The sequence below is a fragment of the Dioscorea cayenensis genome, chromosome 20 (genome assembly GCF_009730915.1).
Source record: "Dioscorea cayenensis subsp. rotundata cultivar TDr96_F1 chromosome 20, TDr96_F1_v2_PseudoChromosome.rev07_lg8_w22 25.fasta, whole genome shotgun sequence".
NCBI classification, from domain to species: Eukaryota; Viridiplantae; Streptophyta; class Magnoliopsida; order Dioscoreales; family Dioscoreaceae; genus Dioscorea; species Dioscorea cayenensis.
The window spans coordinates 22,121,279-22,148,624 of NC_052490.1; the positions used below are offsets into that span (position 1 = coordinate 22,121,279).

Sequence of the window (27,346 nt, forward strand, 5' to 3'; positions counted from 1 at the left end):
GTATAGCTCCTTGGTTTTGACCCAAGGGAACCCTTCGATATTAATTGAAGATGATCCTGAACTTGAACGTACACTCAGAAGAAAGGGTAAAGAACCTGTGCAAGAACCATCAAGTCTAGTTGAAGTGGAAGTTGAAAGGTCCGACAACATGGCAGGACACAATGAACAATAGAGAAAACTTTCTGATTATGCATGACCGTCAGTATTGGGGACACAATCTAGCATTGTTCGGCCCCCAATTAAAACTCCAAACTTTGAGCTAAAGCCAACATTCATCCAAATGATATAGCAGTCGGCGCTATTCAATGGTTTGGCTGATGAGGATCTAAACAACCATATTGAAAACTTCTTGGAAGTTTGTGACATGCTGAAGATCAACAGTGTTATGAATGATGCTATAAGATTGAGAGCTTTCCTATTTTCTCTAAAAGGAAGAGCAAAGCAGTGGCTACATTCTTTACCATTAGCATCCATCACGACATAGAATGAAATGGTTGAAGCCTTTCTTGCAAGATACTTTCCTCCGGGGAAATCAGCAAAGCTTCGTAATGAGATATCGTGGATTATTTAGATGGAGCTCAAGTCCTTGTTTGAGACATAGGAGTGATTCAAGGACCTATTGTGGAAGTGTCCACAACATGGATTCCCCGAGTGGATGATCATTCAGACTTTTTATAACGGGTTGAATCCAAGTACAAGACAGCTTCTAGATGCCGCCATAGGAGGTACAATGGGGAACAAGACCCTTAAAAAAGCCCGATAGTTGGTAGAGGAAATGGCCATGAATAGCTACTAATATAATGCAAGGGAAAAGAAGAAAAGTGACCGGACTACATAAAATTGATGCGGTTACATCTTTAGCAGCCCAAGTTGAGGTATTGAGGAAGAAATTGGATACATTGACTTCACCGAGGGTACCCGCTATCATGAGTTGTGATGGTTATGAGGGTTCACATATGCAGTGTGATTATCCTATTTCGAATGAACAAGTATACTTTGTGGGCAATTCGGGAAGGGTACAAGGTAATCCTTATAGCAACACCTACAACCAAGGCGGAGGAACCACCCCAATTTCTCATGGAGTAACCAAGGGCAGCAAAAGGCCATAACATCACCGGGTTTTCAACAACAACAAGCCCCGAACACGGAGAATAGAGTTTCAGGCTTGAAAACCCATATGACCGACTTAGAGAAAGCCTTTACTAGGTTTGTGCAATCATCGGATACACGGTTCCAATTGGTCAAGGCCACACTTCGCAACCACACCGCTTCATTGCACAATTTAGAAAATCAAGTGTGGCAAATTGTGAAGTCTCTATCGGAGAGACCACAAGGAAGCCTACCGAGTAATACTAAGACTAATATGAGAGAACATATAAAGGCGGATACTTTGAGAAATGGTCATGAGGTTGAGGGTAGGTTTCCAAGTGAGAAGACCAATGTTGAAGCACCCAAGTTTATGGAGGTTGAGGAGAAAGCTAACAAAGAGAAGGAGGTGGTACTCCCACCTTACAAGCCAAGAATCCCGTATCCTTTAAGATTGAAGAACAACCAAAATGGTGAGTAATACAAGAAATTCTTCGGTCTATTCAAGCAATTGCACATCAACATTCTTTTTGGGGAGGCGTTGTCTCAAATGCCTCAGTATGCCAAATTCTTGAAAGATCTTTTAACCAACAAGAGGAAGTTGGAGAAGAGTGCATCGGTGATTTTAGATACCTCTTATTGGGCGGTATTGCAAAAGAATATGCCGAAACAAGAAAAATAGACCCCGAAAGCTTTGTGATTCCATACAAGATTGGCAATTTGGGTGAAGAGATGTGATAAGTGCTTGTGCGATAAGAATATGAAGTGTTCTTTCCTTGTGTTGAGCATTACTTTTCTCGTGTTTTAATGCTAATATGTGTGTATTTATATTACTTTCATGCAGGTACAGTTGTGAGACGGAATATGATAGAAAGAAGCCAATGTGTGTCATGATGCACTAATTTGGAGGAAATCTTGCTAAGGTTCAAACGCGAAGACATAGATCAGGTTTCGAGATGTGGGAATGTGTGCCAACCTCCTCGTATTCGAGTTAACACAACTATTTGGAGGGGCACAAGGGCAGTTGCATTCAAGCATTCTGACTTGTGCATATAGAATAAGATCTCCACCAACATGTCCGTTATTGTAGAAGCAAGGTGATCCATGATGTAAACGTGTGTCCATTTGCGTTACCTCGATGAAAGTATGGATTCAGGAGTATTTCGGGTCGGCACTGTAGTAGAGTAATGTAGCAAAAACTGTAGCAAAAATACTGTACTAGCACTGTTCACAGTCGACCGAGAAAACAGAGAAACAAAGAATCCACACAGGCGTGTGGAAATTCCACACGCCCGTGTGAAAAATCCATAGGGACACTCACACGGGCGTGTGGATTCCCGATTCCAGCCCTTTAAAAGCCGATTTAAGCCACAATTTCAGCATTCTTTTCTCTAACTTTTCCCCAACTTGAGAGAAGAGAGTGGCTAGGGTTTTGAGAGGTATTAGCTAGGGCTTTGGAGAGGTTCTACGGCTCCGACATCGCGCGCCATTTGGAAAAGGTTAGTGGGAGAGCTTTCGTCGGCACTGATCCAGCGAGGTATATCCTAGACCGGACACAGTGACCCTTGTGACGAGTAAAGGACTCTCTACAAGACCACCACCACAACTAACGAGGGTGTTTTCTATGGATGCTTTGTTTTTACATTCGATTTCATTGATTGTATCTAGTTCTATGGAGAGCTAAACGCCTAGTGGGTACTTGGGTATTTGTGAACCCTGGGATGTATTCGTTTCATTGAACCTCTTTATTATGCTTTTAATTAATTGATGTTTATTGTGAGTTCCAATCTTGGAGATTTGATTGTATGAATGCTCCACTAGATTGACACTAGGGTTGAGAGTTCTTCTAGGCAACTCTTGTGAGTGAGTGACACACCATGAGAGTTAGACAAAGCTTGATTGGAGAGGGTTGAGAGGGTGAGTCGAGAGGTAGCGGAGCATCCCCTTTCCCCTCTGGTGTGATCTATCCTACCTCCATATTCTAAGAGTTCTTTGCAGCTATAGTAGAGTGAATGGGGCTTAGTTGTGAGTGCAACGGAGTGAAAAGTTGAAGTGATTTTAGCATCTAGGGCTTAATTTTGGCTAGGAATCTTTCACCTGGACCAAAAGGTTAGGTCTATACATAGGAATAGGGTTTATCACTTGGAATCCCTAGAGTTCATTGCAATTCTATGCAAGTGCAAGGTTGAGAAGTTATCTAATCGTTCCTCCAGGACATGTATAGAGTTAGGCATAGTTGACCTTAGATTTGGGATCATCTAATTAAGGATTCCACGACTCATTGTTGCATCAATTAGGAAGTATAATAGAGGGTTCTTGCACTTGAAACGATTGTCCTAGGCAGATCAATATCCGAGTACCTCATCTTTATCGATTGCCTTACCTTCTACTTTACTTGTGAGTTCTATCTTGTTGTTTTTATTTTCATTATTTCATATTTAATCACACTTATCACTATTCATCTTCCACATTAGTTAAAAAACAACTCAATTGTCTTTATCCCTACTCTCTGTGGATATGATACCCACTCAACTGGGATTATTACTTTGAGACCCGTGTATTTACGGTTTATACGCATATACGAACGTGTCAAGTTTTTGGTGCCGTTGCCCGGGAGTAGGCATTTAGAGATACTTTGTACTTTGTTTTCTTAGGTATTCATTTATTCATTCTATTTTATATTTTCTTATTCTATCATTGATCTGATTTCTTTTTCTTTCTTTTTGGGTGCAGCTCTAGGTTATAACTAGAGGGAACCCCTCCATACTGATTGAAGAAGATCCCGAGCTTGAACGTATACTGAGAAGAAAAGGGAAAGAACTTGTGCAAGAAAAGTCTAATCTAGCTGATTTGGAAGTTGATGAATCTAAAAACATGGAAAAACAGAATGAGTAGTAGCGGACATTATCCAAATATGCCAGACCTTCAGTATTGGGGACACAATCGAGCATTGTGCGTCCCCCGATTACAGCTCAGAACATCGAGCTAAAGCCGGCGTTCATCCACATGTTGCAGCAATCCGCATAGTTTAATGGTGAGGCTCGTCATTTTCCTTGAGGATCCGAACAGTCATATAGAGAACTTTCTTGAGCTGTGTGATATGCTGACGATAAATGGGGTAACGGATGATGCCATCAAGTTGAGAGCCTTCTCATTTTCCTTGAAAGGAAGAGTGAAGCAATGGCTACACTCATTACCTAGAGCATCAATTACCACATGGGAGGAGATGGTAGTAGCTTTTCTTGGCCGTTATTTCGCTCCCGGAAAATCTGCAAAGCTTAGGAATAAGATCTCATCCTTTGTACAATTGGAATTGGAGTCTCTATTTAAGACGTGGGAAAGGTTCAAGGAGCTCCTGAGAAAGTGCCCGCAACACGGATTCCATGAGTTGGTGATTGTTCAGACCTTTTACAACGGTCTTAATCCGAGTACAAGGTAACTCTTGGATGCGGTAGCAGGAGGTACCTTAGGTAGCAAGACCCCCGGTGAGGCTCGTCAATTAATTAAAGAAATGGGTTTAAACAGCTACCAGTGGAATGCTAGGGAGAAGAAAAAGGTGGCCGGTCTCCATGAGATAGATGCAGTGACTTTGTTGGCGGCTCAAGTGGAATCATTGAGTAAGAAGTTAGATCTATTTAACTTCGAATAGAGTAGCAGTCGTGACTACTTGCACCGGGTTTGGTGGAGGACATGCTCCCTCTGATTGCCCGATATCTATTGGTGATGCATCTTCAATTGAGAATGTCAATTTTGTGGGTAATGACATGAGGAATCAAGGAAATCCATACAGTAATACTTACAATCCGGGTTGGAAGAGTCATCCCAATTTCTCGTGGAGCAACCAAGGTCCATAAAAGGCTATGGGGCCACCGGGTTTCCAACAACAACAGCAAGTCCCAAACATGGAAAACAGAGTTTCGGGTTTAGAGACCTGAATGAATGATTTGGAGAAGGCCTTAACTAGGTTTAGTGCAATCATCAGATACAAGATTTCAATCAGTTAAGGCTACACTTCTCAACCATACCGGCTCTTTGCATAATCTTGAAAATCAAGTGGGGCAGATTGTGAAGTCTCTATCGGAAAGTCCACATGGAAGCTTTCCGAGTAATACCAAAACCAATCCTAGAGAGTATGTGAAGGTGATCACTTTGAGAAGTGGTCATGAGGTTGAGGGTAAATTTCGGAGTGAGAAGCCAAATGAACATGCACCACAGGTTATAGAGGTTGAGAAAGGAGTAAGCAAAGAGAAGGAGGTGGCACCCCCACCTTTGAAGCCAAGAATCCCTTATCCCTCTAGATTGAAGAATGACCAAGGGGATAAACAGTACAAGAAGTTCTTGAGTTTGTTCAAACAACTCCACATTAATATTCCTTTTGTTGAGCCATTAGCCCAAATGCCTAAGTATGCAAAATTCTTGAAAGACTTGTTGACCAACAAAAGGAAGTTAGAGGAGAGTGTTTCAGTGATTTTAGATGCATCTTGCTCAGTAGTTTTGCAAAAGAACATGCCGAACAAGAAGAAAGACCCAGGAAGCTTCATCATTCCGTGTAATATTGGCAATCTAGGTGAAGAAATGGCATACACCTTTTTTCAAAAGCTAGGCTTGGGCGAGCCTAGGCCTACTCGAATGACTTTGCAATTAGCGGATTGAACGGTGAGACATCTGAGGGGTATCATCAAAGATGTGCTTGTTAAGGTGGACAAGTATATATTTCCTGTAGACTTCGTAGTGCTAGACGTTGAAGAGGATGCGGATGTACCCTTGATACTTGGGAGGCTGTTTTTGCGGACTTCCAAGGGATTGATTGACATGGACGGCGGAGAGCTAACTTTGAGAGTTGGAGATGACAAGCTCACATACCGCCTTACTGAAGCCATGCGGCATTCTCTGGATTTTGATGATACTTTGTATTTTCTAAATGCTACTGATGAGATTGTTGATGAATACATGCAGAAAATGTTTAATCCGGATCCATACAAAGGCTTGTTCGACCAAGAGGAGGACAATGAAGAAGTAATGATGCTTGGTTCGACGGAAGAAGTACCATCTATCCCGGGGATCTTAAAGAAGGTGCTCTGGAAATTGAAGAGGGCTAGGAGACGCCACCTGAAATGCTCCAAGGCTGTTGGAGACGTGCGTGAACCGAAAAAACAGGGTGAATCATTGCTAGCCGGTCCCAAGCCCGACAATTCACCCTCTACCCTCAAGAGATTTTGCTCATCATGTTCCCAAGCCATGGGTAAAAGGGCAACTTTCATCTATGAGCCCCCATGAGGTAAAACAAGGTACGTCAAGCTAAGTGACGTTAAACAAGCGCTTCTTGGCAACCTAAGTGTTTGTTGTTTTCTTAATGTGGTAATTTAGTGTTGCTTGAATAAATTGTTGAGTGTTGGTGTCCTAATGTTTTATATTTCTGCTGTGATATTATCGTTGGTTTTCAAGTCCATCATGTGTTTTCATGTGAATTTGGCGAAGTTTTGGTAATTTGAGCTATTTCTCATGCTTTTCACTTTTATAAATTGCATTTTGGGGCAGGCTCTGAGTGTGTAAACATGTTCATAAATTTTTCAGTAGAGCCTGTAGAATTTTTTAAAGCATCCAGAGAAAAGACACGGGCGTGTGGAATTAACACACGCCCGTGGTTTTGTATTGTGATCTCATCCAGAGAAGGCAAAGGGGTGTGGACTTGCCCCATTGAATGACCATGCGATTCTCATATGCCCGTGGGTAATTTCAGCACGGGCGTGTGAATTCCTGCAGAGATTGGCAGATTTTTCCGAAGGCACATAGGGGCGTGGACTCGCCCCTGTGGGCGACCTTGTGAAAATCACACGGGTGTGGGTAATTTTCGCACGCCCGTGCGAATCTCAGCAGAGGAGCGCTCTTCATCCTGAGAAGTCACAGGGGCATGCTCTTTGCCCCTGTGAGTTGGGCTTGTGAATGCCCATGCCCGTGCGGAATTTCCACACGGGCGTGCGGAACACTTAGAAATTTTTCTCGGATGTCCAGAGCAGCCATAGGGGCGTGCGGCTGCCCCTGTGGGTCGGGCACATGGGCGTGGGTATTTCTCACACGCCCATGTTTTTGCGTTCAGAGGTAGTGAGTGTTTTCCCGAGAGCACACAGGGGTGTGCACCTGCCCCTTTGAAGCTTTCCTGTGGAGGCGCACGGGTGTGGGTAATTTCCTCACGCCCGTGTGGATGCGCAGAATTCCAAGAGACGCGAGTTTTCTTTAAAATCTTTGTGGATTCTCTTCTTCTTCATCTCCAATCACCCGAAAATCACTAGTGATCAACTTCCTAGCCCTTCACCATTGTTTTGGAGGATTTTTCTTCACATTTCGTGCTGATTTTCAAAGTATTATCATCTATTTCATCGGTAACCCTTTTTATCCTCTTTTCTTCGCAAATCCAGGGATTTTAGTAGATTGAAGATCTTGAGTTGTGCCAATTTTCATAATATAATGTCTTATGCATGTTTAGCAAGCCCTTAGGGGTGGTTTTAAATTGAATTTTTGGAGAATTGGTGCACAACCGTGCGGTTTTCAAACCCCGCAGATCCAAACAGGGGTGGGTAATTTCCACAGGCCCGTGTGGAATTCTACAGTATGTTGTTTCTGAGTTTATTTGATGATTTTTTCCTCATTTATCGCAGGAATAACACCGCACTCGAGGAGGCAAGAAGAGATGCACCGTAGAGAACCTTCACCCGAGTTGGCACATATTGAGTTCTCGAATCCCGAGCATCGGGCTCATTTCAAATGGTTATCGGGACTTAGGTTTGGCCAATTCCAGTTAATACCCTTGAGCATGCTAACTGGGGTCCAGCGGGGTGATGAGTTAGTCAGGGACTTGATACGCTGATGACCGTGGGAAGCTGGCGAAAGATTATTGCCTATACAGAAGACAGTTTTCTGGTCACTGACACTGGAGTTGCTGCCATCTTTTGAGTTTGCGCGCAGTATGAGAATTTTAACATCACTGATGGCTTGTGCCATGTGTGTGAACCTTGTATTTCATCTGCCCTCACCTGGTCTAGCCTACTGACTTCAATCAGTACAACTCTAGATGCTAATCACTCCACATGCAAGAGTACTCAGTCTTAAAATGCTAAGTGCTACTCCAATGAACAAGTAAGATCCTTCTTGGTCCTAAACTAGAACTAACTCCCACTTTTCCTCTCAAAACCTCTAGTAGGTAGCCAAAAAGATCACTAGGGTTTTTATTTTCATTTCTTTTTTTTTTTTCGAGTCCGACTAACATAGACTGCACCAAAAAATCTTTCTGGAGGGTGCACATGCTGGTTAGGCACAAGAGCTACCCAACTACTCGATTACAGTCTACATAGACGCATTCATCCTTCATTAGCTGAGGAATACTGACATAGACTCATTTTTCTCTTTTCATTCATTCATCATTTTTTTATCATTTTCTTTTTCACATTCATCCTAAATCATGTCTTCAGACTACTCTACATGCCACAAAACTAGGGCTAGCTCAACAAGACTCATAAGTTCTTAAGAGTTCATTGAAAGAAAGAACTTAGAATTCTAAGACTAAGTACTCAAAGTTGTGTGTTAAAGCGATTGATAAGTGCTTGTGTGATAAGAATGCGAACTGTTCTTTCCTTATAATGAGAATTACTTTTATCAGGTTTAAGCGCTAATACATGTGCATTTGTGTTCTTTTGCGCATGTAGGGTTATGAAGCTGTGTTTTAAGAAAAGAGCCAAAAGTAAATCGTGTACGCACTATTTGGTGGAATCTTAGAAGCAACAACGGGAAGACACAAGTGGGGCTCTAAGATACGTGAATGTGTGCCAACTTACATGTATTCAAGCATTACCATGAGTTGGAGGGGCACGAAGGCAGTCACATATGCGTATCCCAACTTGTGCAATGATAGCAGGATCTTTACTAATGAAACCGTTAATTGATTGTAGTAGTTACTATTCACAGTCGGCCGAAAATCAGAATTCCAGAGAATTCATACGGGCGTGTGGAAATTCCGCACAACCCATGTGGATACCCGATTCCAGCCATTTAAAAGCCGTGATTCAGCCCCAATTTCTCTATCTTTTCCCCTATCTTTTCTTCCACCTTTCCCCATCTTTGAAGGCACAGGAGGTTAGGTTTTGGAGAGGCTTTGGCAAGACTTTGGAGAGGTTTGATAGCCTTCAACACCATGTTTCCTAGGCAAGAGCGCTATTGGGGGAGCTTTCGTCCGAACCAATCCGGTGAGGTGTGCCCTAGGTTTGACGAGGGGACCTTTGAAGAAGATGCGGCCAATCCACAAGACCTTCGACACGAACACAAGGGTGTTTTCATTCATGGATTGCATCTTTTTACTTTTAATTTCATTATCTATTGTATTTTGCTCCATGGAGAGCTAAACAATATTGGGTACTTGGGTATTTGTGAACCTGACATGATCCTCTTGCGTATATCCCGCAAGTGCACGGGTTTGTCGAAGTAATAATCCTGGGTGAGCGGGTATCGAATCCACACGGAATAGGGAATAAAAATACTTAATTCGATTCTTAGTTATGTGAAAAATCAATGATGATAAGTGTGACAATGATTCAATTCTCAACAATAAAAACAACAAGTTAGAGAGCAAAGTAAAGAAAGGGTATAAGGCAATCGATAAAGATGGGGTACTCGAATAATGCTCCGCCTAGGATAATTGTTTCAACTGCAAGAACCCTCTATTATGCTTCCTAATCAATGCAATGGTGAGTCGTGGAAATCCTTAATTACATAGTCCCAAATCTAAGGTCAACTATGCCTAACTTTATACATGTCCCGGATGACAAATCGAACAATCTCAACACCTCGCACTCGCATAGAGTTGCAATGAGCTCTAGGGATTCCAAGTGATAAATCTCTTTCTAATTATAGGCCTAACCCTTTGGTCCAGGTGGAAGGTCCCTAACCATAATTGAGCCCTAGATACTAAGATCACCTCAACGCTTCACTCCGTTGCACGTGCAACTAAGCCCCAGCGGAAGTTCATCCCTTAGACCATTCACTCTATTATGGCCACAAAGAACACAAGGAACGGATGTAGAATCTATCACGTCGAGGGGAAAGGGGACGCTCCTGTACCTCTCGACTCACCCTCTCCAACCTAGCTGTGTCTAACGCTCGTGGTGTGTCATTCACTCACAAGGTTACCAATGAGAACTCTCAACCCTAGTGTAACTCTAGGGGAAATGTTCATACAATCAAGCTAGCATCAAGGTTGAAACTCACAATAAACATCAATTAATTGAAAGCATAATAAAGAGATTCAATGAAACAAATACATCCTAGGGTTTATAATACTCAAGTACCCACTAGGGGTTTAGCTCTCCATGGAGCTAAGTACAATCAAAGAAATAGAATGTAAAAGTAATGAATCTATAAAGAAACCCCCTCGATAGTGGTGTTGATGGTCTTGTGGAAAGTCCTCTACTCGTCGTCCAAGGATTCCCTCATCCGGTATAGGATACGCCTCGACAGAAGTTCCCCTACCAACCTTCTTCCTAAGGAATGATGATGTCGGAGCCATAGAACCTCTCCAAAACTTTGGCCAATACCCCTCAAAACCCTAGTCAAAGCCCTCTCTCAAGTTGGGGAAAAGATGGAGAAAAGAATGTTGAAATCGGCTTTAAAAAGGGCTGGAATCGGGCATCCACATGGTCCTATGTATTTTCACACGCCCCTATGGAATTTCCTCACGGGCGTGGGTAATTTCCACACGCCCGTGTGGATTCTCTGAAACTATCATTTTTGGCTGGCTGTGAACAGTAACCTCCTACAGTACTCTGCCAAAAAAATACTCCCGAATCCACTTTTCATCGAGGTAACATAAATGGGCACACGTTTACGCCATGGATCGCTTTGCTTCTTCAATGATGGATAAGTTGATGGAGATCTTATTCTATGTCCATAAGTCGGAATGCTTGAGTGTGACTGCCCTTGTGCCCCTCCAAATGCTTGTGCAAACTCAAATACGGGGAGGTTGGCACACACTCTAACATCTCGCACCCGACTTATATCTTCGCGTTTGAACCTTAGCAAGATTTCCTCCAAAATCGGTGCATTGTGATCCGCATTGGCTTCTTTCCTTCATTATTGGTTTCACAACCCTACGGGCATAAAAGTAACATAAAAACACACATATTAATGTAAAAACCCGAGAAAAGTAATGCTCAACATAAGGAAAGAATGCTTCGCATTCATATCACACAAGCACTTATCAGAACCCTAGGATGTATTCGTTTCATTGAATCTCTTTATTATACATTCAATTAATTGATGTTTATTGTGAGTTCCAATCTTGGAGACTTGATTGTATGAATACTCCCCTAGAGTGACACTAGGGTTGAGAGTTCTTGTTGGTAACTCTTGTGAGTGAGTGACACACCATGAGAGTTAGACAAAGCTAGATTGGAGAGGGTTGAGAGGGTGAGTCGAGAGGTAGCAGAGCGTCCCCTTTCCCCTTTGCTGTGATCTATCCTACCTCCACATTCCAAGATTTCTTTGTGGCTATAGTAGAATGAATGGGCTAAGGGATGACCTTTCGCTGGGGCTTAGTTGCGAGTGCAACAGAGTGAAGTGTTGAAGTGATTTTAGCACCTAGGGCTTAAATGTGGCTAGGGATCTTCCACCTGGACCAAATGGGTAGGTCTATACATAGGAATAGGGTTTATCACTTGGAATCCCTAGAGCTCATTGCAATTCCATACGAGTGCGAGGTTGAGAGGTTATTCAATCTCTTCTCCGGGACATGTATAGAAATAGGCATGGTTGACCTTAGATTTGGGATCATGTAATAAATAATTTCCATGACTCATTGTTGCATCAATTAGGAAGTATAATAGAGGGTTTTTGCACTTGAAGTGATTGTCCTAGGCGGATGAATATTTGGGTACCCCATTTATCGTCGATTGCCTCCCCTGTCATTTTACTTGCGCCACCTTTATCTTTTCTTATTTTCATTTGCATTGAGTTTATTTTCACATCACTTTCAACATATTTTCATTCTAGTTAAATATCAATCTTGGTGGTTCTAAGCACTATTCTCTGTGTATTCGACTACCCTCTCACCGGCGTATTATTACTTCGACACCCGTGCACTTGCGGTTTACACGCATATTCGGTCGTGTCAAGTTTTTGGCACCGTTGCCGGGGAATAGGCGTTTAGAGACACTTTGCACTTTGCTATTTTAACTATTTATCATTCATTCTATTTCACACTTTCTTATTCTTCCATCATTCTCATTTATTTTCTTTTGTCATGTCTTACTTTTTCTTGCAAGGTGTTTAAATGATGATTGATCCGCTCATCGCTCTGTATTCTCGAGTTGAAGCTCTGAGTGGAAAAGTTGATAGAATTATTGCTTCACAACAACAAGGCATTCCTTGTTGCAACACATATCATCTAAGTGAAAAGGGCTACGCAAACTTCTTGTGGAATAGTGATGGACAATATTGGGAAGCACACCAAGAGGAATGTCAAAAGGGTGTGATACTCAGAGAGGATGCACTTTAGTTGCAAAGAGTATTAGAGAGGATGCACTTTAGTTGCAAAGAGTATTAGCTAACTTCATTGAAGCATCCGATGTCTGCATCCAAAATATGGAGACCATACTAAGATGTCATGAAGCCTCCTATAAAAACCTTGAGCATCAATTAGGAGGGATACTTGACACACTCTCCAAGGAACAACAAGCATTTGAGTAAGCAATTCAAGTTCCTTATAGAGATGATGTGGTAGTGAATGACAATGAAGAAGTTGGGAAAATTGAGTACATTGGTGCAGAAAATGAAAAGGGAGAAGCTGAATACCTATTTGAGATTTTGGACCGTGTCAATGAAGATTGTGCTTGTGAGCGAGAAACTTTACAAGGGGATTTCCTAGAGTTATGTTCCTTTCAAGCTGAAAATACACAAGAAGTAAATCCTAAGGTAATGGAACAAGCACCACTCTTTGGGATTGATCAATTCATAAATTGCAAGAAAGAGATTTTGGGTTTGGAAGACGAAGTGGGTAGGAGATTAAAGCCATCTAATGACCCAACTGTGTTAAGCTTGGACAATTCCCAACCAAAATTGTTTCCTTCGATGCCAAAGGTAAGATGGTTGGACTCTCCAACAAATATTCCACCCCGACAAGTAGATTTTTGGTTTAAAGGAAGTATCTATGCAATGTCTAGTCGGGAGGAATACACTCTTTTTAAGCCTCCATAAGGTAACGAAGAGGTACGTCAAGCTAAGTGACGTAAAACAAGCGCTTCTTGAGAGGCAACCCAAGTTTTTAATGTTTTTCTAGTTTTTAGTTAGTTTTTGCATGAATAAGGCCTTGAGTGTTGGTATCTTGATTCTTAGATGCTTTCGCTGTGATTTTCTTGTGGACATTGCGGTGTTATCATGTCCCTAATCGTGTGTGGCGAAGAATCTTGGTCGTTTAAGCATGTTTTTCGTGTTTTCTTTGGTTAAAATTGCATAGTTAGGTGATAAGTGGTTGTGCAATATGAATGCAAAGCGTTCATTCCTTATGTTGAGTATTACTTTTCTCGGGTTTTTACACTAATATGTGTGTTTTTATGTTACTTTTGTGCAGGCAGGGTTGTGAGGCCGAGTATGAAGAAAAGAAGCCAATGTAGAGCACAATACACTGATTTTGAAGGAAATCATGCTAAGGTTCAAACGCGAAGACATAGGTCAGGTGTGAGATGCTAGAGTGTGTGCCAACCTCCTCGTATTCTAGTTGGCACATCCATTTGGAGGGGCACAAAGGCAGTCACACTCGAGCATTCCGACTTATGCACGTAGAACAAGAACTCCACCAACTTGCCTATCATTGAAGAAGCAAGTGATCCACGACGTGAACGTGTGCCCGTTTGCGTTACCCCGATGAAAGTATGGATTCGGGAAGCTATTCAGGCAGGGTACTGTAGCAGGATACTGTTCATAGCCAGCCGAAAAAACAGGAGTTCAGAGTATCCACACGGGCGTGTGGAAATTATCCACGCCCATGTGGAAATTCCACATGGGTGTGTGAAGTATCCACGCCCGTGTAGTTGCCCGATTCTAGCCTTATTTAAATCCGATTCAGCCCCGATTTTAGTATTTTTTCTCCATCTTTTCCCCTACTTGAGAGAGGGATTCAGCTAGGGTTTTGAGGGGTATTGGTTAGGGTTTTGGAGAGGTTCTACGGCTCTGACATCGTCATTCCTTAGGAAGAAGGTTGGTAGGGGAGCTTCCGTCGAGGCGTATCCTATACCGGACGAGGGAATCCTTGGATGACGAGTAGAGGACTCTCCACAAGACCATCGACATGACCATCGAGGGGGTTTCTCTATGGATTCATTGCTTTTGCATTCTATTTCTTTGATTGTACTTAGCTCCATGGAGAGCAAAACCTCTAGTGGGTACTTGGGTATTTGTGAACCCTAGGATGTATTTGTTTCATTGAATCTCTTTATTATGCTTTTAATTAATTGATGTTTATTGTGAGTTCCAACCTTGAATGCTTGATTGTATGAAAATTTCCCCTAGACTGACACTAGGGTTGAGAGTTCTCGTTGGTAACCTTGTGAGTGAGTGACACACCACGAGCGTTAGACAAAGCTAGGTTGGAGAGGGTTAAGAGGGTGAGTCGAGAGGTACAAGAGCGTCCCCTTTCCCCTCCGACCTGATAGATTCTACCTCCATTCCTCGAGTTCTTTGCTTCCATAATAGAGTGAATGGTCTAAGGGATGAACTTTCGCTGGGGCTTAGTTGCGCGTGCAACGGAGTGAAGCGTTGAGGTGATCTTAGTATCTAGGGCTTAATCGTGGTTAGGGACCTTCCACTTAGACCAAAGGGTTAGGTCTATAATTAGGAAGAGATTTATCACTTGGAATCCCTAGAGCTCATTGCAACTCTATGACAGTGCGAGGTGTTGAGATTGTTCGATTTCTCCTCCGGGACATGTATAGAGTTAGGCATAGTTGACCTTAGATTTGGGACTATGTAATGAAGGATTTCCAAGACTCACTATTGCATTAATTAAGAAGCATAATAGAGGGTTCTTGCACTTGAAGCGATCGTCCTAGGCAGAGCATTATCCGAGTACCCCATCTTTATCGATTGCCTTACCTTCTCCTTTACTCGTGCTCTCTTACTTGTTGTTTTTACTTTTGAGAATTGAATCATTGTCACAATTATCACTACTTATCTTTCACATAGCTAAGAAGGGAATTAAGTGCTTTTATTCCCTACTCCCTGTGGATTCGATACCCGCTCACCCGGGATTATTACTTCGACAAACTCGTGCACTTACGGGATATACGCAAGGGGACCTTGTCATTAGGCAGCCTCTGAGTGTATATTTGTGTTCAGGAATTTTTTGCAGAGCCTGCAAAGTTTTCTAAGTGTCCAGAGAAAACACACGCCCGTGTGGAATTTTTGCACGAGTGTACGTTTTCATTCAGAGTTCATCCAGAGATGGCACAGGGGCATGGACTCACACCTGTGAGCGACCTTGCGATGGTCCACACCCGTGTCGAATTTCCACACGGGCGTGTGTTTCTCTGCAGAGAATTTCTCCTCCATCCCCAGGAAGAAACAAGGGCGTGTGCCTGCCGCTGTGAATTGCCTAGTAAGGATCCACGCCCGTGTGGAATTGTCACACGGGTGTGTTAAACAGATAGAATTTTCTTGATTGGACAGAAAAGCCACAAGGGCGTGCATCTGCCCGTTTGGGTCTCCCCTGGGGAGTCACACGGGCGTGGGTAATTTCCACACGCCCGTGTGGATGCACAGAGACTCAAGAGCCATGGGTTTTCTTTAACATCTTTTCGGTTTTCTTCATCTTTACACTCCTAATTACTCAGAGAACACCCTTGCACTTTCCTGACCTCTCACCGTCATTTTAAAGGGTTGTCATTTGAGTTTTCCCACCGTTTTCTAGTCTCTCATTCTCATTTTGTAGGTAAGTTCTCTTTCTCTTTTCTTCGCCCAATCGTCATTTATTTTGCAGCACCAGCATTATCTTCACCAGCAGTGGCAACAGATGTACCAGCAATTGACACCTACATTTGAGGCGTCTTTACCTTCTCTGTTCTTATTTTTTGCATTTTATTTTTTTTGCATTTTATTTTGGACTTGTATGCTCATAAAGGATCTTCCTTCTTAGTTTATCTTTTAGTTTTGTCTCGAGTCATATTTCATTGCTCTATTTTTTATATACTGGAGTTGTTTTTGTTTATTAAGCTTTCGCTAAACCCCCTTGTGTATGCGTGCAGATGGTCTTGTCAGTATGGAAATTGAGGGTTAGTCATAGACACGGTCAGTGTGTTTTACACTTGGCCGTGTGTGCTTCACAACCCATTGGAAGTCAACTCCCAACGATTTAGCTCCATCAAACGCACCACTAGGAGTCAGGGGAGTATTGTTTAAATTGCCTACTCATACATGTGTTCTAAATTGTATTACTTTTATTGTGCTTGCATGTGTACATTGAGGGCAATGTACATCTTAAGTGTGGGGGAGGGGAGGGGAAGTTACATTGCACATGGCATTTACACAAGTTTTGATTAACATACATGCTCACGTAACCAATGGCGATTCACCTTAGTTGCAATGATTATATTCTTGAGTATAGGAGAATTTTTAACATTGAATATTCTCATGCTCTAGTTCTTCCTTGACTTTTTAGGAATTTTTGCCCGATTGACGCTTGCCCACAACTCACTCATTAAACTCTTTTGGAAACTCAAGTTTGATGTTAAAGGGAATAGTTTTAGTTTTGTTTCTTATGTTATTTTGCTGAAAAAAAAACAAAAACACAAAAAAACAAAAAACCAAAAAAATTGGAAATATGAAAAGAAAGACAAAAAAAGTTTTATTGTTTAGTTGTACTTGTTGGGTGAAAAAAGCTACCACCTATGAAGTATGGTGCTACTCTCATAAGTCGGATACTAGTTATGCCCTAATGAGAGAAAAACTATCTCATAGGATGTGTGAAAGCTACCACTCCGGTAGAAAGAGCTACCACCTCGAAAGTGTGGAAGCCACCTTAGCGGCCACTTTGGAAAGGGCTACCTTAAAGGATGTGTGAAGCTACTACCACCTTTGAAATTTTGTTACTGTTTGTAGTTAAATAAGTCCCTCATACTTTGAACTTTGAGGAATATACCTTGGGTTGACTTGAGTGAGTTCACATACTTACACGATTTCGGGTTTGTTGTCCTTTTTATTTAAGTTTTTAGCTAGAGCATTGATTTTTCATATTTAGTGCTGAAATTTCCCTTACTTGTAGAATGCTCTCTTTGTATGCTTTGGTGAACCTAAGGAAAAGCACTTCCAATGTTTCCTTTGTCTATGCTTTAATGTTTTAATTTTTGCTTGAGGACAAGCAAAAGCTTAAGTGTGGGGGAGTTTGATAAGTGTTTGTGTGATAAGAATGCGAACTGTTCTTTCCTTATAATGAGCATTACTTTTATCAGGTTTAAGCGCTAATACATGTGCATTTGTGTTATTTTGCGCATGTAGGGTTGTGAAGCTATGTTTTAAGAAAAGAAGCCAAAAGTAAATCGTGTACGTACTATTTGGTGGAATCTTAGAAGCAACAACGGGAAGACACAAGTGGGGCTCTAAGATACGTGAATGTGTGCCAACTTACATGTTTTCAAGCCATTACCATGAGTTGGAAGGGCACGAAGACAGTCACATATGCGTATCCCAACTTGTGCAATGATTGCAGGATCTTTACTAATGAAACCGTTAATTGAAGAAGCGATGCGATGTACGGCATAAACGTGTGCCCGTTTATGTTGCCTCAATGAAAAGTGGATTCAGGAGTGTTTTTGGTGGGGAGTGTTGTAGCAGATCATTGTAGTAAAAACACTGTAGCAATTTACTATTCCACTGGGCGTGTGGATGCCCGATTCCAGCCCTTTAAAAGCCGCGATTCAACCCCGATTTCTCTATCTTTTCCCCTATCTTTTCTTCCACATTTTCCCATCTTTGGAGGCGCCGGCGGCTAGGGTTTGGAGAGGCTTTGGCAAGGCTTTAGAGAGAATTGACAGCCTTCGACACCACGTTTCCTTGGCAAGAGAGCTATTGGGGGAGCTTTCGTCGGCAGCAATCCGGCGAGGTGTGCCCTAGGTTTGACGAGGGGACCTTTGAAGAAGATGCGGCCGATCCATAAGACGTTTGACACGAACACAAGGGTGTTTTCATTCATGGATTGCATCTTTTTACTTTTGATTTCATTATCTATTTTATTTTTCTTAATGTAGAGCTAAACCCATAGTGGGTACTTGGGTATTTGTGAACCCTAGGATGTATTCGTTTTATTGAATCTCTTTATTATGCTTTCAATTAATTAATGTTTATTGTGAGTTCCAATCTTGGAGACTTGATTGTATGAATACTCCCCTAGAGTGATACTAGGGTTGAGAGTTCTTATTGGTAACTCTTATGAGTGAGTGACACGCCATGAGAGTTAGATAAAGCTAGATTGGAGAGGGTTGAGAGGGTGAGTCGAGAGGTAGCAGAGCGTCCACTTTTCCCTTCGGTGTGATCTATCCTACCTCCAAGTTGCATGAGTTCTTTGCGGCTATAGTAGAGTGAATGGGCTAAGGGATGACCTTCCGCTGGGGCTTACTTGCAAGTGCAACAGAGTGAAGCGTTGAAGTGATTTTAGCACCTAGGGCTTAATTGTGGCTAGGGATCTTCCACTTAGACCAAAGATTTAGGTCTATACATAGGAATAAGATTTCTCACTTGGAATCCTTAGAGCTCATTGCAATTCTATGCGAGTGCGAGGTTGAGAGGTTATTCAATCTCTCCTCCGGGACATGTATAGAGTTAGGCATGGTTGACCTTAGATTTGGGATCATGTAATAAAGGATTTCCACGACTCATTGTTGAATCAATTAGGAAGTATAATAGAGGGTTTTTGCACTTGAAGTGATTGTCCTAGGCAGATGAATATTTGGGTAACCCATTTATCGTCGATTGCCTCCCCTGTCTTTTACTTGCGCCTCCTTTATCTTTTCTTATTTTCATTTGCATTGAGTTTGTTTTCACATCACTTTTAATATATTTTTATTCTAGTTAAATAGCAATCTTGGTGGTTCTAAGCACTATTCCCTATGGATTCAACTACCTTCTCACCGGGGTATTATTACTTCGACACCCGTGCACTTGCAGTTTACACGCATATTCGGTCGTGTCAGCAATCAAGAGAGATAGAGTAGTCATGTTGGCTATTCCCAGGGCATTAACCCAAGATTCAGTGCACAAAACAATACTAGAGGTGAAACATGATTCAATAGAGTACAACAACAAATATGTAACTCAAATCAATCATTAATCCATGCTATAAGAGTCTTACAATAATGAACAAGCCATCATGGGTAACACTAGCATGCAGACAATAACCCTAATACATACAATATACCCATCCCCAACCTAGTGTTGTACATTGTCCCCAATGTACACTAATCATGAAAAGCATGGTGATATATGCAATGAAGACAATGGAGGATGGTGGAACAAACTTCCCGGGTTAATCTTGTGCACACAGCGTGGAGTGACCCGAACAAAAGGTGTTACAAGCTTTTCATGTCGGCTCCGTCTTCAATGGAATATCGAGAGCCTCACCAAACCCCCTTAATGCCCTGCAAGGTATAAAGAGGCATCATCATTCCAAACAAAAATTAAGATTTCAAAAATAAATACTAGGGAGTAGTCAAAACACACAAATACAAGACAAAGAGTAGCAAAGTTCTACACAATGTTGGTAGGGCATCCCCTCCCCAACTTATTAAAACCAAACAAACACACTTGCATCAAAAGTAAAACAAAGAAACAAACTAAATGACAAGATCCCCTTGCGTATATCCAGCAAGTGCACGGGTTTGTCGAAGTAATAATCCCGGGTGAGCGGGTATCGAATCCACAGGGAGTAGGGAGTAAAGACACTTAATTCGATTCTTAGCTATATGGAATATCAACAATGATAAGTGTGACAATGATTCAATTCTCAACAATTAAAAGCAACAAGTAAGAGAACAAAAGTAAGGAGGAGGTAAGGTAATCGATAAAGATGGGGTACTCGGATGATGCTTCACCTAGGATAATCGCTTCAAATGCAAGAACTCTCTATTATGCTTCCTAATCAATGCAATGGTGAGTCGTGGAAATCCTTACATACATAGTCCCAAATCTAAGGTCAACTATGCCTAACTCTATTCATATCCCGGAGGAGAGATTAAATAACCTCTCAACCTCGCAGTCGAATAAAGTTGCAATGAGCTCTAGGGATTCCAGGTGATAAATCTCTCTCTAATTATAGACCTAACCCTTTGGTCCAGGCGGAAGGTCCCTAACCACAATTAAGCCCTAGATACTAAGATTCCCTCAACGCTTCACTCCGTTGCACGCGCAACTAAGCCCCAGCGGAGATTCATCCCTTAGATCATTCACTCTATTATGGCCGCAAAGAACTCGAGGAACGGAGGTAGAATCTATCACGTCGGAGGGGAAAGGGGACGCTCCTGTACCTCTCGACTCACCCTCTCAACCCTCTCCAACCTAGCTTTGTCTAACCCTCGTGGTGTGTCACTCACTCACAAGGTTACCAACAAGAACTCTCAACCCTAGTGTCACTCTAGGGAAATGTTCATACAATCAAGTATTTAAGGTTAGAACTCACAATAAATATCAATTTATTAAAAGCATAATAAAGAAGTTCAATGAAACGAATACATCCTAGGGTTCACAATCACCCAAGTACCCACTAGGGGTTTAGCTCTCCATGGAGCTAAGTACTATCAAAGAAATTGAATGTAAAAGCAATGAATCCATAAAGAAACCCCCTCGATGGTCATGTCGATGGTCTTGTGGAGAGTCCTCTACTCGTCGCAAGGGATCCTTTGTCCGGCCTAGGATACATCTCGCCGGATCGATGCCGACCAAAGCTCTCCCAATAACCTTCTTCCAAATGACGCGCGATGTCGGAGCCGTAGAACCTCTCCAAAACCCTAGCCAATACCCCTCAAAACCCTAGCCGAAGCCCTCTCTCAAGTTGGGGAAAAGATGAAGAAAAGAATACCAAAATCGGGGTTGAATTGGCTTTAAATAGAGGCTGAATCGGACGACTCCACGGGTGTGGACGGTACACGCGCCCGTGCAGAATTTCCACCCGGCCGTGGATCATTTCCACACGCCCGTGTGGATTCTCTGTTTCTCTAATTTCTTGGCCGGCTGTGAACAGTTCTGCTACAGTACATGCTACAGTGCTCTTCAATGATATACATGTGGGTGAAGCTCTCGTTCTTATGTGCAAAAATTGGAATGCTCGATGTGACTGCCTTTGTGCCCCCCCAAATGGATGTGCTCACTCGAATGCAAGGAGGTTGGCACACACTCTAGCATCTCACACCTGACCTATGTCTTCTCGTTTGAACCTTTGCAAGATTTCCTCCAAAATAGGTGCATTATGATCCACATTGGCCTATTTCCTTCATACTCGGACTCACAACCCTACCTGTATAAAAGTAAAGCAAATGTCCATGCTCAAATGTCCAACTAGTCATCACAAGATGTTGTAGATGTGGTAGTCTTGGTGTGCTTCAAAAATGCTCAAAACCTCCAAAATAAGTTGGCAAAAGGTAGGATCATCAATTGAGAATAGATTCACCAGGCACCATGTGAAAGTAATTCCTTAAAATGTTCATTCATCCCAAATGTTTCCAAAATACCCCATTCTATGTGATGAAGTGTGCCACGTGGTTTAGTCTTCGAAACTTCACACTTCGCCGTATTATGAGAATGCTTAAAGTGGGGTTCTTCGGTGTTGCCATTGTGTTTCTTGGACGTTTAGAGGCAAGAATCTTGGCGTGTGGCATTCCTACATGAATAATAATTCAAATAAGAATGAAAGGAATCCAAGATAATGCATAATGTGGCATGAAAATGGATAAAACACGAAGAAATTGAAGTGAATAGGATCCATATGGGCATATGGAGCCCGTATGGATACTAATCAATTTGCAAAAGCTTCCCCTCTTCATGAATTTGAAAAAACATTTGTACATAAATTCGAGATAATTCAAGGACATGATGTTCATACCACACAATACAAGCTAAAAGCTTGAAACAATCCATACAAAAGCTCAAGAAAGCAAGAAGAAAATAAAAGAAAATTTTCATCACAACAAGCTTCTTACCAACAAAAATTTGAAAACACTTGAGTGGAGCTTGAAGATAAACACTAGATCTACTTCCCAAGGAGGTGTGGAGATGATTTAGAACAATATTTAGTGAGATCCGGCCATGGAAAGATGGATAATAGATGCTAGGGCTTGGTTGGAGAAGAAGAAGAATGAGGAGAGAGAGAAGTTGGCAAAATTTACATGAAAAATAAAGCTCCATACGGCCTCAATGAGCAGCTCATTGAGGCCGTATAAGCTAGTGTAAAGTTGCTGGAATTTCTTGATGACCTCAATGAGTAGCTCATTGAGGTCGTATAAGCTAGTGTAAAGTTGCTGGAATTTCTTGATGACCTCAATGAGCAGCTCATTTGAGGCCGCATAGGTTAGTTCAAAGTTTCTGGATTGTCTTGATGGCCTCAATGAGCAGGTCATTGAGGCCGTATAGGCTAGTTCAAACTTTTTGAATTTCCTTGATGGCCTCAATGAGTAGCTCATTGAGGCCGTATGACTTTAAAAACATGAGCTAAAGCTGTGGTTGCTTCTCCAAACACATGACCATGGTTACAAAGTGTTCTAAGATCATCTCCACCATGAAATAATGGTTCAAAATTTCGATCTAATGCATGAAATGATAGCACAAACAAGTGCTACTCCACAATAAAATCAACTAAACAACCACATGGACAATAATCATGATAAGCAAAGTGATGAGAGCATGGACTTATTCAAATTAACAACTCTAAGAAAATATGAAAAATAACAATAACATGAACACAAAGAACACACAAACATGAAAATAAACACCCGAATGCTTGGGTTGCCTCCCAAGAAGCACTTGTTGAACATCACGAGCCTGATATACCTTTTCACTTACCTCATGGGGGTTTCGAATAATTTGAAATTTCCCCCGGTGATCTTCAAATTGTTGGTGTTTCTTCCCGGTAAATTCAAGGACATCAATGAGTAAACTTCACATTTTTCATGAGTGAAAGGAGGTGGAGATTGTGCCTTCTTTTCTTGAGGTGTTGGATGGGAGTGAATGATACCTTTCTTCTTCTTTCCCCTGACCATCTTCCATGTTTTTTTCAACATTGAATCTTTCTTTTCTTTTTCTTTGGCATTGGTACAAATAACCTTCTCCTTTTGTTTCTTCAAATTAGGACTTGAAAGAGGAGAGTGAGGTTCTTCTTGATCTTCATTTCCTAGCTCTCCCAAGTACTCATCCAATGGGTTTATTGATAGCACCTCCTGCACATAATCAGAAATTAAACTTCAGTTTCATCAACAAAATAAAGCATGTCATCATGGTCTAAAGAGTATTTCATGGCCGCCAGTAGAGTGTACATTGCTTCTTCCTCACCAACTCTTAATGTTAATTTTCCTCCTTTAAGGTCAATTAGGGCACCGGAGGTAGTGAGGAATGGCCGACCAAGAATCAACGGTGTCTCCACATCTTCATCAATATCCATGATGACAAAATCCACATGAAACACAATTTTGTCCACCCAGACAATCACATCTTCTACAATCCCACGAGGCTTCCTTGTTGATCGATCCCCAATTATAAAATCATTCTCGTGGGTCTTAGTTCATCAAGACCAAGCTTCACATACACGGTATAGGGCATAACATTAATGCTTGCCCCCGAGTCCGCTAGTGCATTTTGTTGAACTCCACCCTCAAGTACACATGGAATTATGAAGCTTCCCAGATCTTTCAATTTTTGTGGGAGCTTCTTCTCCAAAATGGCCGAGCAATTTCCCGTGAATGCAATTGTGCCCTCTTCTTCCAATTTTCTCATGTTTGTTAGCAATTCCTTCAAAAACTTAGCATACTTGGGCATTTGAGTTAAAGCTTCCACAATCAGGATGTTTACGTGTTGTTGCTTGAAGATGTTGATAAATTTTCTTAATTGAGCATCCTTCTTATCTTGCTTCAATCTAGATGAATAGGGAATTAGAGGTTTGTATTTAGACGGCTTTGATGAACCCTTTTTTGGACTTTCCTTATCTTCACTTTGCTTGTTTTTCTCGATAACTTTCTCCACTATGTTAGGGTCTTACACTTCAGCTACCCTAGTCTCCTTGACACTTGGGTCAACACCGACCCTTTTCTCAACCTGTTTCCTGTTTCTAAGGGTAATGGCCTTCAAGTGCTCTCTTGGGTTCTCCTCAGTGCTGCTAGGAAAACTGCCTGAAGGTCGCTCAGAATTTGCTTTAGCAAGCTACCCCACTTGGTGCTTGAGGGACTATATAGAAGCTTGAAGGTTCCGTAAAATGGAGCCAATTTCATTGAACTGTCCGGCATGTTGAGTAAGCTGAGCATTCACCTTACTGTACTGAGTATCCATACTACTGGTTATGCTATTGAATCTTGATTCAGTGTTAATCATGAACTTGGCAAGTACATCTTCAGTAGTGAACCTCTTCTCTAGCACTGGTTGTTGCATTTGGGGACCTTGTGGAGGTGGTGCAACTTTTTGTTGTTGCCCTTGATTCCATGAAAAGTTTGGGTGGTATTTCCACCCCGGATTATAAGTCGAGCTGTAAGGATTCCCTTGTGGCCTTTGTCCCCTAATATAATCAGCATTCTCAATTGGGGCGATAGAGGAACTAGCAATAGGAGATTGGGCAACTCCATGCCCTCAACCACAAGTACTACAACTCATCACCGACTTTGACTTCGAGCTACTACCCATGAGCATGTCTAGCTTTTGAGATAACACATCAACCTATGCGGCAAGAGCATCATTAGCATTGACTTCATAAATTCCGACCCCTTTTTGTGGAGCACCTCTTTAGGCCCAATGAGACTCATTGCTTACCATTGATTCAAGGAGTTGCTCGGCCTCATCGGGGTACTTGTTCCTAAGAAATCCACCCGCTGCGGCATCAATTAATTGACGAGTTGCATAATTCAACCCATTGTAGATGATCTGAACCCGTATCCAAGAAGCAAAGCCATGATGGGGGCATCTTCAAAGGAGGTCTTTGAATCTCTTATAAGCTTCAAATAGTGTCTCCGACTCTCCTTGTTTGAATGCCGAAATTTCTTGCCTTAGCTTCACCTCTTTGCTAGGAGGAAAATACATTCCCAAAAAATTTTCCACCATATCTTTCCATGTTTTGATCAACCCCGACGGTAAGGATGTGAGCCACCAGTATGCTCCATCTCTCAAACTGAAAGAGAATAATCTTAGCCGGATCACATCGTCAGTCACCCCGTTTATCTTGAAGGTATAACAGATTTGAAGGAAATGGGAAAGATGATCATGGGCATCTTCATTTGCAAGACCATTAAATTGGACTGAGTTTTGGACCATGCCGATGGTGCTTGCCTTGATCTCAAAATTATTTGTGCCGATGGATGGCGCTTGCACACTAAATTCTTCGCACGTGAATTGTGGCCTTTCATATTTGGATAAAGTGCCTCTTTCTTCTGCCATGAGTATAGATTCTATGTCATCAATTTTGATGTTTCTTTCACTAGTGCTTTCATCCACTTCTCTAAGTCTTCGATGCAAGGTTCTCTTAATTTCACTGTCTTGTGCCACTAAATTTGATGGATTTGCTCATGTCATGCACAGTATCTTGCAAAGTCAAGAAAGATAAAGAAAGTTAAGCCCAAAAAGAAGGAAAACAAATGAAAAGAAAAAATAAAAGAACAAGAAAATGGTTAGAGCAATAAACTAGAAGTTTCCTAGAATTACTTAAAGTCCCCGGAAATGGCGCCAAAAACTTGATTGATTGCCCACAAGTGTACGGGGTCGCCAAGTAATATCTTGTGCAAAAGCCCAAGGATCATATTCCACGGGGCTAAGAAGCTCCTATTACTCCTCCGTCACTTATTTTCTAACCTTAGCACTTAAGCATGGTATACTACTCTAATACATGGAACAATGTAAATAAAACACAAGTATAACAATTCCAAGGCGAGCAAGAAAATCACAAGAGCAATGATGATAAGAATAGGCCTAGGGATGAGGATTCCCAAGAGGGGTCATCATGATGTATGGATGCATAAGAATAAAATAGCAAGGGTGATTTAGACCGACGGATCTCAACAATAGTTCAATCCCAATTTCTCGGCGGTTAAACCCTAATCCCATACAAATGATGATAAGGATCTCTCCCTAATCATATTCCTACAATTGCATTAAGTACATGGAGATCATGCAATAAGGACGCACTTAACCTAAGTTTATCCTCATGATTCGGAGGGGCTACATACATCCAATTTCTCTGTATGTTGGTAAAAAAATTACCCCTTTTAGCTCATTAATGATCTAGTACACGCGAGTAGGTCACGTCTACGTGTACAACTCAAACAAGAACTAAGGATCTCTCCAACTAATAGTTCTAGGCATGAAACACAATGAGCTAAACCATAAATCACACCAATGCATTCCAAATATAAGTGTAGCATCCAAAATACATGATGAACCCCCCAAGGTTCACCTACATCCGGTGGCCTTGGGGGTCTAGTGTGCCATCATACAAACAAGTATCTCAAACTCAACAAAAATAAGATGTAAATGCATAAATGACACTCCCTAGTCTGAATGATGATGAGGATGGAGAATGCCGGCCGAATGACGATTCCTCTAACCCAAGGAAGGCCGAATGCTTCTCCTCCTTTGATGATGAAGCTCTCCCATTAAATTTCGAGCACTTGATCTCTCCAAGCCTCAAGCCAAAACACACCCAAGAATGATGTCTTCGTTCTCCTTTTCTCTCTCAAGTAATGGCTGCCAAGAGTCCTCCCAAAAAGTCCTTCAAATGGCCTTCAAGATCCCCTCATATACCCCCTCACCTCTCTCACAAATTGGCCTCTACATGGGTGGTATACCGGCTTAATGAGGACCTCATTGAGGTGGTATACTGGCTCAATGAGGACCTCATTGAGCCCATTTTGGGTAGGCAACGGTGCACAAAAGCTCTCAAACAGTAACCATACTGGCTCAATGAGCACCTCATTGAGCCAGTATGCTTTCAAACAACTCATCCTCTTACATGGCTACAGTAATCATCCCAGGCTCCATCCCAGGCAGCATTGAGGCC

At 41.9% G+C, this 27,346-nt stretch overlaps 3 non-coding genes across 3 annotated transcripts; 1 reads left to right on the top strand and 2 right to left on the bottom strand.

Moving 5' to 3' along the window:
• Positions 1 to 538: 538 nt before the first annotated feature.
• Positions 539 to 645, bottom strand: LOC120252430. The gene has a single exon (XR_005533960.1). It is a non-coding gene; the product is annotated as a small nucleolar RNA R71 (small nucleolar RNA).
• A 3,715-nt stretch (positions 646 to 4,360) lies between these two features.
• LOC120252180 lies at positions 4,361 to 4,467 on the bottom strand. The gene has a single exon (XR_005533723.1). It is a non-coding gene; the product is annotated as a small nucleolar RNA R71 (small nucleolar RNA).
• Positions 4,468 to 25,243: 20,776 nt separating this feature from the next.
• Positions 25,244 to 25,350, top strand: LOC120252245. The gene has a single exon (XR_005533791.1). It is a non-coding gene; the product is annotated as a small nucleolar RNA R71 (small nucleolar RNA).
• Positions 25,351 to 27,346: the final 1,996 nt, after the last annotated feature.